Source organism: Prinia subflava, chromosome 1 (assembly GCF_021018805.1).
Source record: "Prinia subflava isolate CZ2003 ecotype Zambia chromosome 1, Cam_Psub_1.2, whole genome shotgun sequence".
Classification (NCBI taxonomy): Eukaryota; Metazoa; Chordata; class Aves; order Passeriformes; family Cisticolidae; genus Prinia; species Prinia subflava.
This window is the reverse complement of record NC_086247.1, coordinates 68036617-68051596: the sequence shown is the minus strand read 5'-3', so window position 1 is coordinate 68051596 and position 14980 is coordinate 68036617. Positions and strand designations below refer to the sequence as shown.

Genomic DNA, 14980 nt, shown 5'->3' with positions numbered 1-14980 from the left:
TAGGTCAGTCCATGTATTTGAGCCAATAAACAGCATTGTCATATTTTTTTACCTTATTTCTTCTGTGATTTTTTCATAACATTTAAAGAATTGTTTACTTTCAGTAGGTATTTCAGTGAAATAATAGCCACCAGAAGAAATAGATATTTATGCAAACAGTTCATATAGAGGAAAGCGCCATCACATCCTCTAGCTAGCTTTTATCTTCTAAAGACAATGACAACTTAGCATTATATTCACAAATGAAATAAAGCCAGCTCTACTCACCAATTTATGACTACTTTGAGCAATTTCAGCCACTGCTTTGTCTGAATGCTAATCGTCACATATCAAGAGCATTTCTGACATTCATACTTACTTAAAGGGAAGATAAGTTTCCCACGCCCATTCACTTTTCAGGCTGGGTAATAGCTTAGATTGCTTGTCAAAATGTAAAGTTCCTTCTGAGTGTCTCTGTGGTGTTGATGGCAAAAAGACAACATAAAAGAAGTGAGAAAAATGCTAAAACTGGAGTCACTGAACTGTTTTGTTTAGGATGCACACAGCCCTTGCACTGCTTACTTCAAGTCAGCTTCATGATGTTGATTTTAAAGTGAACAATGACTCAACATAAATTAATACATAAATGAAGTCATTGAAAACAAATATTGCCTCAGGTTTTTATGATACTATTGCAAGACCAAGCATGAATTTTTAACTTCACCGCCTTTAACTCTTTCCGTGCTGGTGAAAGGTGAAATTTAGGAAGGCTCAGGATCTCCCGGAGTCACTAACTTCTCTCAACAATTTAAAGGAAATAAAACCAAACTGTAGGAAAATACTGGATGGCTACCTGAGGTTTTTGTTTTTCAATCCCATCTTGAAATTTTCCACTGACAATCACTTTTTTCACTTCACTGGGAAGCACTTAAGATATAGTCAGGGTAGAATTTCCAGCCACGCCTCGTTCAGAGGGTGCTTCTCAGAAGTCCCTGTTGCTGTAAGTGCTTAGTCCTCGCCACAACAATACAGGGGACAGCTGATGTTTTTTGAAGCAGTTGATGCTCATTGGAACTAAAGGTGCAACTAAATATTGTTAGAAAAAGAACTGTCTGCTGATTGGACACAGCATGAAAGGGCTTCTAGATGGGAACATTTTGATAGGTAAGGCACAGAAATACTGGTGTTTGACATTCATGATATTGTGCATAGAGTGTCATCAGGTATCTTATCTGCCTGTTTTGAGAGAGCAAAGGGCAAATGCAAACACCATGTGAAAAACAGGAAGCCCATGCAACCAACAACACAAGTTTTGGCACAAAGCATGACTACAGTGCTTGGCTATGCTCATGAGAAACTTCCAGACTTCCACAGACCTTCCTCTTCCCTGTCAATCTGCAAATGCCTCACATATAAATCCTAACTGGAAAGAGAACATGCTGCACATCAAAAATGTATGCATACTGCAGCTGTATCCCATTCTTCCAAGCTGACTTGAAGTCCTTATCTCTAGCTAATTAGCTCTCCAAAAGCCTGTGAAGTCCAGAGATACTCAGGTGATATTGTTCATAACATGCTAATTATGATGTAAATTACAAAGACATGAGGTTAAGAACTGGAAAGAAATGAAGTTACTCTGTCCTTATTAGAATGGGTTATTATTAAAGAGTTGGCTTAAATATGACAGATTACATTTCACTTCCTACCCTCTTACATTTCACTTTCACAGTCTTCTGAGACGAGCATCTTATCTTGAGATACAATGTCAGGGATGTTAATTGCTGTGAAGTACAGAAGCACAGAAGTTCAGCTAGGAACACTGCACATTCTGGTTCATGAATATGAAAACAGAAACTGAAGCAAGAAATAAATGACCCATCTACAGCTAAATGCTGGTAATCTTCATATTGATGCAAGAATCTGCCCATAACCTGAAATTCATAAGATCTAGGAGCTACAGGCTCATGTTATAGTTTCTGATTTTCCTTGTTACAGCTGGGTTTTAAAATGTGTAGAAACAAAGGTCCTGAAAATATGATTCATACCTATGTGGAAAACACATAGCTTTCTAATGCATTTTCTGTTTTTCAGTACAGACTCTGGTATCATTGTGGGTGGGCAGTATCAAACATGCATACTCTAAATGGCTGATATCAGAATAACAACTGGCTGTGTGACAAACACTGCACTGGCTCTACATGCACAATCGATTTGTCATTATTTCACACTTAAATTCTTCCCTTCAAATACTTGGAGGCAAATAGGATTGCTTTCCTGATGTTTGGAGGTTTTTCTCTCTTTAGTACAACTGCATCAGGAATAACATTTTCTGCAGTTTAGGAATCTGGAGTGCACAGTTTTCCATATTGTTAGAATTTGAACTCCTTTCTCTCATGCCCCAAACCAGATTTTATTTTAAGTTTTTATTAAACACAAAGCATAATATACTTTGAATATGTTTTATTTTAATACCTACCACCACTCGCATAATTGTAGCATCCAGGATGTAGCTGCAGCTTGGACCCATTCTGGAAGGACTCAGGGTGTACATCTGGGAAGAGGCAATTCCTGTCCTGATAGTTTTATCTTTCAGACAGGTAAGATGATTAATTGATTAGAATTAGAATTTGTGTCCTTCTGTAACAGGCTCAAAGTCAGGCTAGTAAGACCTTAAATTGTCAGCAAGGATGACTATGTGGAGCAGAAGCAGAATTCACTTTCTTTCATTATTTCAGCATGCATCTTATAAAATAATCATGTTTTGTTTCAGTCGCTCACCAAGTAAGACTCTGGACAGCAAACTCATGTTAAAAAATTTTACATAGAGAAGAATTAATGGAAAAATTAGTGATTCCCAGCACTCTAAGGAGGACTATCTGCTTTCAAAATTATCTCAAATCCCATTATCTTCTTCAGCTAAAATCACCCCCCTGTAACAGATGACACAGTAATAGTGATATAGTCACATTTTTCTACTGAATTTGCAAGCCAGATTACTTGAATGAGGGATTTTGTCCCACTCAACCATAAACAAGCTTGCCCCTATTTAATAAAATTTACTGATTTTTAGGTAACTTGATTTGTACATTTCTCTGCCTGCTGCATGTGTCATGCTGTGATTTAAAAATCATTAATGTTTGTTACAGAGTTAATATTTTTGGACTAGTATGGACAAACTTGACATTCCTCAGAAGAGCATTCAGAGTAAGAGAACAATAAATAGCTTTTTGCTCTGTTTACATTCACAATCTTACGTTTTCAAGGAATAAGCCTTGCTTCAGGTTGGGGTTTTTTGTTTGCTGTTTTGGTGGGATTTTGTTTGTTTGTTTGTGGTTTTTTGTTTTGTATTTTTGGGTTTTGGGGTTTTTTTTGTTGTTGTTGTTTTCTCTTTTTAAAGACACAGTCTGAGCTGTGGTGTTAATTCCAAGACAAGTTCTTGAGATTAAGAGTAGTTGGAAGCCAGTTAACATATGATAAAACTGCAGCATATTTAGGTTATATATTATGATGGAATTCCCTAAATAGTAAAGAGATGGAAGTACCAGTGTGGCAGGATGTCAAGCCTCCCTTCCCCCATCTACCACAGGTAGTTGGTGCATAAAGAGATAACCCAGGGGCTGAAACCCCTAGCAAGGAGTCATAACTGGTGACAAAAGGGGTCAGGCCTCAGCTAAGAATCATCTTATTCTGGAGAGCAGATGTGGAAAGATATAAAAGAAATAGTCTTGACTCAGAGACACTGTGTTACAAATTAGAAAAGGCACACAAGTTATAAAAGGCACACAGAGGCAGAAGCCTTCTACACACAGCCCCTGAGAGTGTGGAAGATCTCTGCCCAGAATTTGGATGCAAATTCCATGGTTACTTCCCTGGGGATTGAGGGAAAAGATCTCGGTGGGTGCCCCATCAACAACTGGATGTTAAGATACATTGAATCCTAAATTATTTCTTTGCTAGTTGTAACATTAATAACCTTTAACCTCACGCTGTGCATATCTACCAGTAGTGTCTTTTTTGTCCTTATTCCTGTGTACTACTGGTTTAAGTCTTATGTCTATTAGTTTTCTGTCTATTAAATAAATAATTCATTCTATAATAGACCAAATCAGCCATAATTAAAGAACTTGTGAACAAGACTGCGTTTTGGGGTGCTGGGCACCTCCATAAAGCTACTGCCTGCTGCCAGAGGCCTGGGCAAAAAGCAAGGACCTATCTAAGCCACCACATCCATTCATAACACCAGGCTACCAGTAAAGATTGCAAAATCTCTAACTGGAATTGTTTACAAACATCTGTCAGGCATGATTTAGATAGTTTTGATACCATATTGAGGCAAGGAGATGTCCAAGACAACCTTCTGATCTCTTCCAGCCCTGCTATTTTTTGAATATGCCTGAACAGAACAGTAAATTGAAAAGTGCACCTGCAGAATGGTGCATTTGTAACATTGATGTACTGTACCCAGCTAGACCTATTATAAGAGATATTCAAGAGACAGCTCTGAATTTGTTTAGCTATAGGTTTCTGGATTTCTTTTTCATCTACTGTATAAGCAAAACACTGATAAATTATTACTAACTGCTTCTCCTTTTAATACCCTCCCTTCTTTTTCTTCTGCCTTCATTTTTCCACTGCTAAAATGGGGAAACAACTGTTACATAAAGAAGTAAATTTTCTCCACCATCCTCCAACTATGACTCTTAAAAGAAGATTAAGAACCCCAGATATTCTTAAACCTGAGAAAGTTTTAGAGGTGTTATCATCAGAAAAGGATTGTTGTTGATGTGAGATGCAGCAGCCCTTCTTCACCAACAATCATGTTTTCCATGTTGTCCACGCTTTCCAGCTTATATTAAACCACATAGGAATGAAGAGTGGCATAAACTGTGCATGAGGAGACTTCTTAAACACATTACCTAGTGTTCCCCTGCATCCAACAGCAAAAACATTTCTATTTTCTCAATTATTTTCACCAGTATTTTGAATACCAGTTGTTCTTATCTCTGTGAAAATCTTTTGCCAATTCTAAATCTACTAACCTTTTTTTTTTTCTTACCAATAAACATTATAACACGAAGTTTCTGGGGTGATTATACATTGTATGAAATTATTTATTTATAAATAATCTTATATGTATTATAACTCTTTTTTGTCTCCTACACAAAGGGAGTGAATATAAATATCCACCTGAACTCCTTTTCTGCAATAACTACTAATTATTTCCCCCATCTACTCTCTCTGGCATTCTTCCTTCTGACCTAAACACAATTTCAAAGTATTTCACCTCATCCAGGTTTTCATTTACAGAATTCCACCTTCTACAAGAATTATATTCTCCACTGTATTTTCCTTCCCTAGATGTGATGGCACCTTCATACACATTGCTAAACACTGTACAGATGTTTCCATTGAGCTATCCCTAATGCCAGCTAGAGCTAAATGTTTATTTTGGTTTATTTTATATGAAATTAGCTTTGAAGTAACAAGATGAACAGCTCGTATTTGTTCTTCCAATATGGATGGTAATGCCATAAATACTTCCATCCTCTATTCTTGTATCATCTATTGTTTTGCATTTCTTCATCCCCTTTTCAGACCATTACAAGATTTAAACTACCTACAGAGCCTTTTTTTTTTTTTTTGCTAAAAAGCTTTTACAAGAAATAATAATAATTCAGTCATTCTTACAATGATTATTTGCTTTTACTGCAGAAGTGCCTAGGGATCCCAGGCATTGACTGAACAAGCTATGCAGTCAGAACAAAAAGAGCAGTTCTCACTCCATACAGTTTACAGGTTAAAAGAAAACCAATCACTTTTTATACAATTTGGTATTCTTAACTGTAAATAAATAAGGACAAATCTACTACAAGTGCAGATATTAATGCAGCTGAGGTGAGTTAAATCATGCCTCCCAAAAACTTTTCATCACAACCTACCTTCTCAACTCCCCTTTCCCAACTGTTCAGTGCTTCCTGAAGAACTAATCCTACCCAAACTACTGTACTGTGAATTCTATGTGACAGATGGTATTTATATGCAAATAAATGTTTTCATTAATTCTTCTTTGTCAAGTTTTCATATTTAAAAATTAAAGTTACACTTGGTCAGGTTCAGGATGCAGTTTGAGAGTTTTGATTTTGATTTGATTTCATCTTGAGTTTAAAAATCTGAGCTGTCATTAAAAAAAGAAAAAAAATAGCTCTACTCACAGACATAAGTAAAGGTACCAATTTCTCATATGAAATGAGAAGTTGGTGCAAATCTGATATTCATGGATTTTGTTTCCAAAGGGAAGCCATATAGTTATTCAAACCAGAAGATTGCTGAATCTGACGAAATCTCAGCATCTGAATTTTACTTTAAAATTTTATCTTTTCAGCACAAGATCACTTCTATAGAGAGTTTCAAATGTGGCCTTGGTTTCTTTGCCACAAAAACTGAATGTGGTCCTAGAAATCACTCTGTCACACCAACTGCTCCAACTCTACCAAAATAACCTCTACTTGAAGAGAGAACCAACCTGACCCTCCTGTCAGAGCAATGTCATTGCTTTGCAAGGAATTAATAGTCAAAGAATAGGAAAGATGGAATGTCTGCCTATGTGTTGTGCACTTTTGGCAGACAAAGTGATCCTGAACTCTGTGCCTTGTTCCCGGCATTGCTTATGAACTTGCACTGAAGAGACATACTGCAACTAAGAATAAGTAAAATAAAACTCAGTGAATAAACTCTTCTCCATACATTCTGTTCAAAATGCTGCTAGACTTATTTTAGTGATATATTCATTTCATATTCTACTTTTTATGAAAAAGGGAATTGTTTGCCTTGATCTACTCCTTATTATTTTAAACAAAGATTCACATTAATACAAATTTTTTATGCTTGTAATGAAAGAACTATGACCTGGACTCCCCAGTTGAGGTAAATATGTGATTAAAAATGCAGTATGAAATGAAACGATTTTTGAATAATGAGCAAAATAGACGATTTTTGAATAATGAGCAAAACTTTGCACAGCTAATTAGAATATTTTTAACTTATTTTAATAAATTTTAGCAGAAGTTTCAAGAAAAAATATCTGGCATTACTGAGAAAAAATGTTGAAATGTGAATAATTCTACTGTGGGTTTTTTGGTATTTTTTTCCAGAGACAGAAAATTTCAAAAATTTAAAGAAAAACTGTATAGTCTTTGGAGCAGAGAATACAAATATTTTAATCTGATGCAATGATACTCCTAGCTGTCTATAATACATTTCCTTCATTCTTTTGGATCCATGCAGAACATTAAGTTGAGTTGATATGCCTTCTTGTGAAAATTTATTTGCACTGGATTTATGGCTACAGCAGAAATACTTTTCTAACTTTCTTTGCACTGACTAATGCTCAGCATCCTCTGTGTTCACCAAGCTCTTACCAAAGGTCAATTGCATTAACCTCTGTGGGAAAGAGCTTAACCCATCCCTCCTCAGCAGCACTTTATGAGTCTGATTTTTAACAACTGGAGAGTGGCTTTAAATCACTATAGACACTGCACAGACAGCACTCTTTGGTTTGAAAGTGGGCTCAGTGTACAAATCAGGATTCACACATGAGTAAATCAGTACAGGGGGAAACATGAGAGTACTTCTACACCTGGGCACAGAAGCAGGTTGTAAGCTTGTGCCTGCCATGAGCAGCTCACAAGGGAAGGGCTACTTTCACGTGGGAATTTTTCAGTGCCTGAAGTCTTCTCACTACTCTTCTTTGGTATTTCCTGAAATACGATTAAAAAAACCCAAAACCTTAAAATCATTTTTTCTAATGATGATAAAGCCCCAATTAACCACACTGTCATACAAGTTTGTTATTCTGTTCTTTATAATGTCTTATTTTTAAGTGTATAGTGCCATTTTATTTTTCTCAGTTAAAAAGCACAGTTTTTTGTCAGAGTGTTCTCACACATAACACAGTTTTTACTATCAGGGAAATACTAGAGTCACCAAGACTCTAGACCTAATTATATAATATTTATAAAGGAAATTTGAGGCTCATATTGTGAAGGATATTATGGGAAGTCTCTCAGAGTGGTAAAATAGTAAGATCACCCTAGAGCACTATAATGTCTGTTATTTTAAAGAATGGTAAAGATGGGGAGGGGGAACACAGCAGCTATAGGCTCATATTTATAATTAACCTAGCCTGTAAAATCCTTGCAATAGTGTCAACTAAGATATTACTGTCTACTTTGCTCAAATTATTTTGTCCTAACCAAATGAGCTTTATGAAAACAAGGCTATCAAAAAATAACATCAGTTTTAAATAGACTTAATAAACATTGAACAACGTTGGAATAACCACTCAGTGCTGTTTTACTCTGTGTAGTAATGTGGCCTGGGTGAATTCACTGAATTACCCTTTCAGTGTAAAAAAGAAATTTAGAACTAAGGATAAGTTCTACACTCAAAACATTAGTTTCTTTCAATATTTCCAGGCTGTAAAAGGGTTGGTAACTGTGTTGTTGCCTTTTGCTCTTTCATTTTCCCTTCACAGGAAAGTGCATTAGTTTATAATAATTTCAAACCACTGATTTAATTTGCACTGAAGTGATAGAACGCAGCCATCAACCAAATAATTTGCCATCACTTTCAGGGTTTCACTGGAAGCTCTGTCATTGGAGTACCATGTCTGTATATCTCTTTCATTTCCCATGGAGGGGAAAGGCCATAACCTCTCATTTTCCTAATGATGCCAAGCAAGCCAGTCCTGCAGAAGAAAAGAGTAATTTCTGTCATATTCTCCTGTAGTCCTTCCACAAAATTTATTTTGAGTAGGATTAGGAAGGAGGTTTAAGGACAGCAGTTTTGAATTGCAAACTGCACTACAGGATGCAAACAGATACACTTTATCCAACTTAAAAGTTATCCAAGTTAAAAGTTACCACTGATACAAGCAGGACCAGGACACTGGACCAGTCAACCACCAGAGTCCCTTCCAGGATGCTTGAACCCTTGTTTCTACGCTCTGGGGCTAAATAAGGAAACAGAAAATCCACAGGGAGGAAGAAAAAAAAAAAAAAAAAAAAAAAAAAAGAGAAGCAACTGGGAGCCTCTAAAATCACAACTGTTGTGAATTTGGAAAAAAAAAATAAAAAACAACACCACAAGCTACAGGCCTGTTGGTTACAATTTACGAAGATGATTGATTTAGTCATACTGACATACTGGCAAGACATCTAGGTCACCTCTCCAGACAGCTCTCAGCTGCTGTGTTGCCATGCATCTCCCAAAGTCCAGGGTATGCTGGATGCAGCCACCGCATCCCTCGCTGGAGGTCATGGCTTAAGTGGGGGAGAAGTGGGGGCACAGAGCCAGGCAGGCTGAGCAACCATATCTTTGTGTAAGTCCAAGACTTAGAGGGATCAGTAATATCCAGACACAGGAATAAGATATTTTGGGGCAAACACTAAGAGATGCAAGGTTGTAGATGGTTCCAATGAATGCACATGTGACAGGGATAGGCCAAGACATTAACTAGTAATTCGTCTGGGCTCAAAACTCTCAGCCAGGCAGACAGGGTGAGTGTCACCTTCCCAGAGCAGATGGTCCTCCAAGGCTTCCTGCTTCTCATTGTCCAAAACACTTCCAGACAGACAAACACCTGGGGTGGACACGTGAGCTGCTGCCCATGAGAGGCCAGCAGTAGCTCAGGAGGGACAAAGGAGAGTGAGGGAACCATCCCCCAGCAACATCAGGATGCACTGGGACCTCAGCTGATGCCCAGTCCTTCCAGCTTTGCTGCATCTCTCTCCAGGCTCTCTGGTGAGGAGATGCTTCCATAGGTGCAGTTGTAGGGTAGAAAACGTACTGAGTTTTCTCTTACTGAGTAACTCTTACTGAGTTGTAGGGTAGAAAACTTACTTACCTGCCCATATGTGCACATACTTGCTAAGAACATGTGCTTCCATGGGGCAGAGCTGGCTGTCTCTGTGCACAGCTGGGCCAGGTAGTTTCATGGCAAATACTAAAAGATAATATCCTACATATACTAAAGAACCCAACATTTCAGTCATCAGTATAGGAAACCTCATATTATTTGAGGCCTTCAAAATCTCCATTAGTTTAGCCCTGCTGACTGCACAGGCCAGATTTTCAAGCACATTGGGAATAATTTATCTGTTTTCTGTCTTGTTTACTAAACACCGCACATGAAAGGTAAACCAAACAATCTGAAGATGTAACATTGAATTTAGTACTACAGATATCAGCCATCTCTCAGATTCTGATTTTCAATGGAATTATTGAGCGGTGCTTTGTCAGCAATGACTTTGCTGCAGTGCAGGAAACTGCCAGAAAAGAATGAGCTGACAAAAAGTAACTTGAAATGGAAAAGTACCCCACACAACTTCCATACACGTTCATATTACCAAGAAGCAATGAGTATGTATTCAGCCTTAACAACCAAATAGTGTAATTTACAAATAAAACATTGCAAAGTAAATTTCTATAGAAATGGAAGTTCCTGCGTGAAGAGAAGCCCTCATAAATGAATATCAAGCAGTACGTAAACTGCTGAGATAATATTTTTTCCATGCACTGAGAGTGTGCATTTAACAGCTTTTATCTGTCCTCATGCATGCAGCTGATAGTCATTACAGTAGCATTAGAACTGCACCAGATTTATCGCATTTGCAATGTAAATTTATCACCATTCAAATAATCCTAGCACCTGTGCCTTACCACTAATAGACATTCCATTACATTTGCAGCTTCCCCCCATCATTCACAGTTGAATGAACCTATAAGTGAAGCTGAAATGTAAATTTAAACCCACTCTTTCAGAAGTTTTGCCCTTAAAATCTGTTCAGGGGAGTCTCTCCCACTGCAATGGAAAATAGCTCTTTTTGTAATGTTTCTTGTACAGACTAAAAATTGATTCAGGGTGGTAAAACAGCCACATGAGCAGCGTTCATTCATATTTATTCAACAGATGGGATCAGGCATTCATTTTCACCTAAAATGCCAGGGAAGTAAGGATTTAAACTACCTCCCTTGGAGTGGAGCAGAGCAGGTTGAAGGGTACACTGTGTGACAGAGGACTGGGCTTACGCTGGTCATACTGCAGGACTGCAGGTCCCCCAGAACCCTCATGGGTCACTGCAATTTTTATGGAGGCTTCTATACAGACACCTGCTTCTAAAGCAGCCCTCATGAAGAACCAGCTAGAACAGCCAGAGGATCCCTTCTCACACTTGCCTGTAGACTGAAAAAAGGGGAGCTGTGTTTTCCTGTCTGGTACAAACTGTAAGACTGGTCTGCTCCCCAGTGCGGAGAACCGCTGGCAAATATTCACGGAGCTGTTTTGGCCTAAAGTTACTCTATACTGTATTCCAGGTGAGATTCATAGCTATGGTACCAAGAACAGTTTAATTAAAAAGCCTCTCCCCAAACAGAAGGATTTATGACAAAAAATAATTAAATCAGCTTAATATGAACAAGATGGATATGCTGGTTTTGCATTGATTGACATTTGGTGAGGGTAGGAGCTATCCACTGAAGCTATCCACCAAAATTACTACAGTGGAATAATTTTAATTAAAGAATTTTATGATGACACAAGCATACTTTTTGTTGCAGATTCATATGTGATTCCTGAATAAGAAACATACAGCAAATTTTAAAAGAAAAATAACTTTTAGAATGAATAAAGTGAATGTTAAAGTAAATTCTTCTGGAAGTCAGGCTACCTAAAATGAGGAGAGGAGAGGAGAGGAGAGGAGAGGAGAGGAGAGGAGAGGAGAGGAGAGGAGAGGAGAGGAGAGGAGAGGAGAGGAGAGGAGAGGAGAGGAGAGGAGAGGAGAGGAGAGGAGAGGAGAGGAGAGGAGAGGAGAGGAGAGGAGAGGAGAGGAGAGGAGAGGAGAGGAGAGGAGAGGAGAGGAGAGGAGAGGAGAGGAGAGGAGAGGAGAGGAGAGGAGAGGAGAGGAGAGGAGAGGAGAGGAGAGGAGAGGAGAGGAGAGGAGAGGAGAGGAGAGGAGAGGAGAGGAGAGGAGAGGAGAGGAGAGGAGAGGAGAGGAGAGGAGAGGAGAGGAGAGGAGAGATCACCTGCATTTGGTTTGGTTTTGACTGAAAATATAAATCATTCAAGTTCAAGAAAAAAAGGGCATTAAAACTGAAATAAGCCAAAACCACACTTCCATTCATATTTTTCAAAGATATAATGCTAATTTATATTTCAAAACTTCAAACTTCTAGAAGATATGTTATTCATTCTTCTAAATATTTTTCTATGTAAACATAGTAATGTATTACTACTGATAACAATGAAGGAAGTAAGGAAAGAGTATGCACAACACTAAACAGCATTTTAGCAAAAAAACAGGGAGAGGGGAACGTTTTTCTTCTTTTCTGTGTATTTTCAAAAATCTATTTATGATATCATGAAAACAGAAATTTTTGATTGTACAATTCTTCATTAAGATCTTATTGCAGCCAAATATCTTCATCCTGAGTTTCATATAAATTTATTATTCTTAAAAAGCTTGATTTATCTAAAACTTTAGTTGTGTAGTATTATAGCTAGTATAGTATGGTATAATATTAAAGCTAGACTCTACATTCATGAAGGCAGCAGGTAAAATTATTTGCAAGATGTACAGTGAGAAATCAAGTCTAGCAGTAATACAAACTGATACAGTGACTCAGAAACACAATGTAGTTTGCATAGTAATCTCAGAATAACACATGATCCTTCTCCTTTAAAATTCTTTTAAAGTAATATATTAATATAAACATTAGAAGTTTCCTCTTGAAAGTTGAAACAATTTCAGATTTACCTTTGCCTGACTTTGCTTGATGTATACACTTGTTCTTATTGTCTAAATGTCTTTGTGTCTCATAATTGATAGGTTTGATCTTAAAAGAATCCATAAAAACATAAGGGCAATTACACCTCCAGGTATCATTCTCACACCATTGAAAACAGTATGACACAATGCTTACTAGAGCAGGCTCTAATTACCCATCCCACCACTGCAACACAAAAATCACCTTACAAAAGGGTTTGAAGTCAATGTTATAGGTGCTCTGAGTAGGTACATTAAATGATTTTCAGAAAATGTAGCTCACTCATAATTAGATTATCTTGGCATTAATAGAATAAAACCTTTAACAAGGTACAGCTGAAAATACCGTGCGTTTGCACTAAAGATTCAGCAACACATCTGCAAAAGATATTCCATCACATAGAAACTGCTTGATTTCTTAGCTGGGAAAATAAAGATTCTGTCATTTTCCCATTTCTGTTAGTGGCTGTTAAATTTTAAAATTAATTTGTCCAGAAATGGGATGTAATATTTACTTTCATGTCACAAAGGCCAGTGTGTTTAAATGAAGACTAGGATAGCTGAAGAATGAGTTATTCTCTTTTGTACATTTGATTTACAGCAGTAACATTGTGTGTAAAACTACTTGAGGATTATGTGTATTATTGGTTCATACTAATAAATTTTTAAAAAATTGTCTAATGAAACTGGGTAAAAAACACTAGTAGGAGAAATAAATAAAATTATTTCCTCATTCTCTCCCATGCACACTTTCTGAATATCACTTTATTATAAAGTGTGAGAGAAAGTAGAAGTTGTCTCTAAATACATTTGTACTTTCCTAGGAACTTTGAGAACATTGATGAACCATAACTTGAATTACATTAACATAATAATAATAAAAAAAGGAAATTTTTGGAGAGAGTGGTTAAAATATTGATTTCTTTTTCATTCTAAAAACTGTATGCAAAATCCACCAAATGCAGGTTTATTTCACTTTGAACTATTCATTACTGCAATGCATGCATTCTACAAATTCGAGGAGCTTTAACAGAAGACACAGAGATATTCAGACTTTACCAAACAAGAAACAAACTAAAATGTCACTGAAACCATCTGCTTCTTGTTCCTAACAGTTCCTCAAGAGAAAATGAACCAGTGAAATATTTTAGAGTTTCTGAAAGCTTCTGCATGAAGCTCTAAGTGCATTTATAAAACCTAGATGGGCAGAAAACCTTCCCTAGTGGCACAAAAAACCTCATATGATGGATATTAGCTCAAGGATTGACTCTTCAAATTGATATGGGTAGCTTCAGGGATCGCCTTCCTAGGCTGGTCCCCTCAGTTGAGCACAGGCTGTGGATGGAGAGCAAGAGTTTTCCTGATTGGAGCTTTTCCTATTCTTTGGTTTGAAGGAAAGAAGGAGAGCATTATTTTTTATTTTTATGCCCAGTTGCTGCCCACTTTGCCCTGCCAGACAGCAGGAAGCACAGCCAGTCTGCCACCTGACAATGACTTGCATTGATGACTCCACAATTTTCTTCTCTCTTTCATTTCCCAGCTTAAGATCACTACTTCAAACTAATTTCTCTGATCATGATTTTCTAGTTGAAAGGTAAGAAACACTCACCATGGTACAAGAAAAATATATTTACAGTGATTTTAAGGTGGTAAATTTTAGCCTACCAAGTATGAGGATAACCTCAGTGTTAAGAGTTTGGAAAAGAAAGTATTTCTTTCATCAGGAGCTGAAGTGCAGAAATAGTTGTAACTTCTTGCAAAAGTAAATAAACTGCTCAAGTAATCTGGCAGCCACTCAATACCCTAGAGTACATATGTAGCAATATATACTGTAGGATGCCATACTGCACAAAGTCATGCAGGCATGGAGAATGATTAGACACAGATTTCTCTACAGGAGATTGTTAATGCCATCAAAAAATTACCCTCTGGGAAACACTGAGATCCCAGACAGCTTTCCAGTATAATTTTTAAAATCTTTTCTGCATACTGTGTGCCAGCTTTTAATGGCTACATTTAGTGGGAAGTTTGCTGAGGGCTACTCTCTGGAGATGTAATGTTTTCATTAATCATTTCAATCCTCAGCAAAAGAAGGGGATCCTATGCTATATATAACTTGGACTTCTGCTACTATCATTAGCTTGTGAAAAATAACTGAGTTCAACTCTTTGAGAACTCTG

At 37.2% G+C, this 14980-nt stretch overlaps 1 long non-coding RNA gene across 1 annotated transcript; it reads right to left on the bottom strand.

Annotated features, from left to right (window-relative positions):
• Nucleotides 1-386: 386 nt before the first annotated feature.
• LOC134563387 (uncharacterized) lies at nucleotides 387-2569 on the bottom strand. Its single transcript, XR_010083353.1, has 3 exons — nucleotides 2456-2569; nucleotides 1686-1760; nucleotides 387-453 (listed from the first exon to the last, which is right to left on the bottom strand). It is a non-coding gene; the product is annotated as an uncharacterized LOC134563387 (long non-coding RNA).
• Between the last annotated feature and the right edge of the window lie 12411 nt (nucleotides 2570-14980).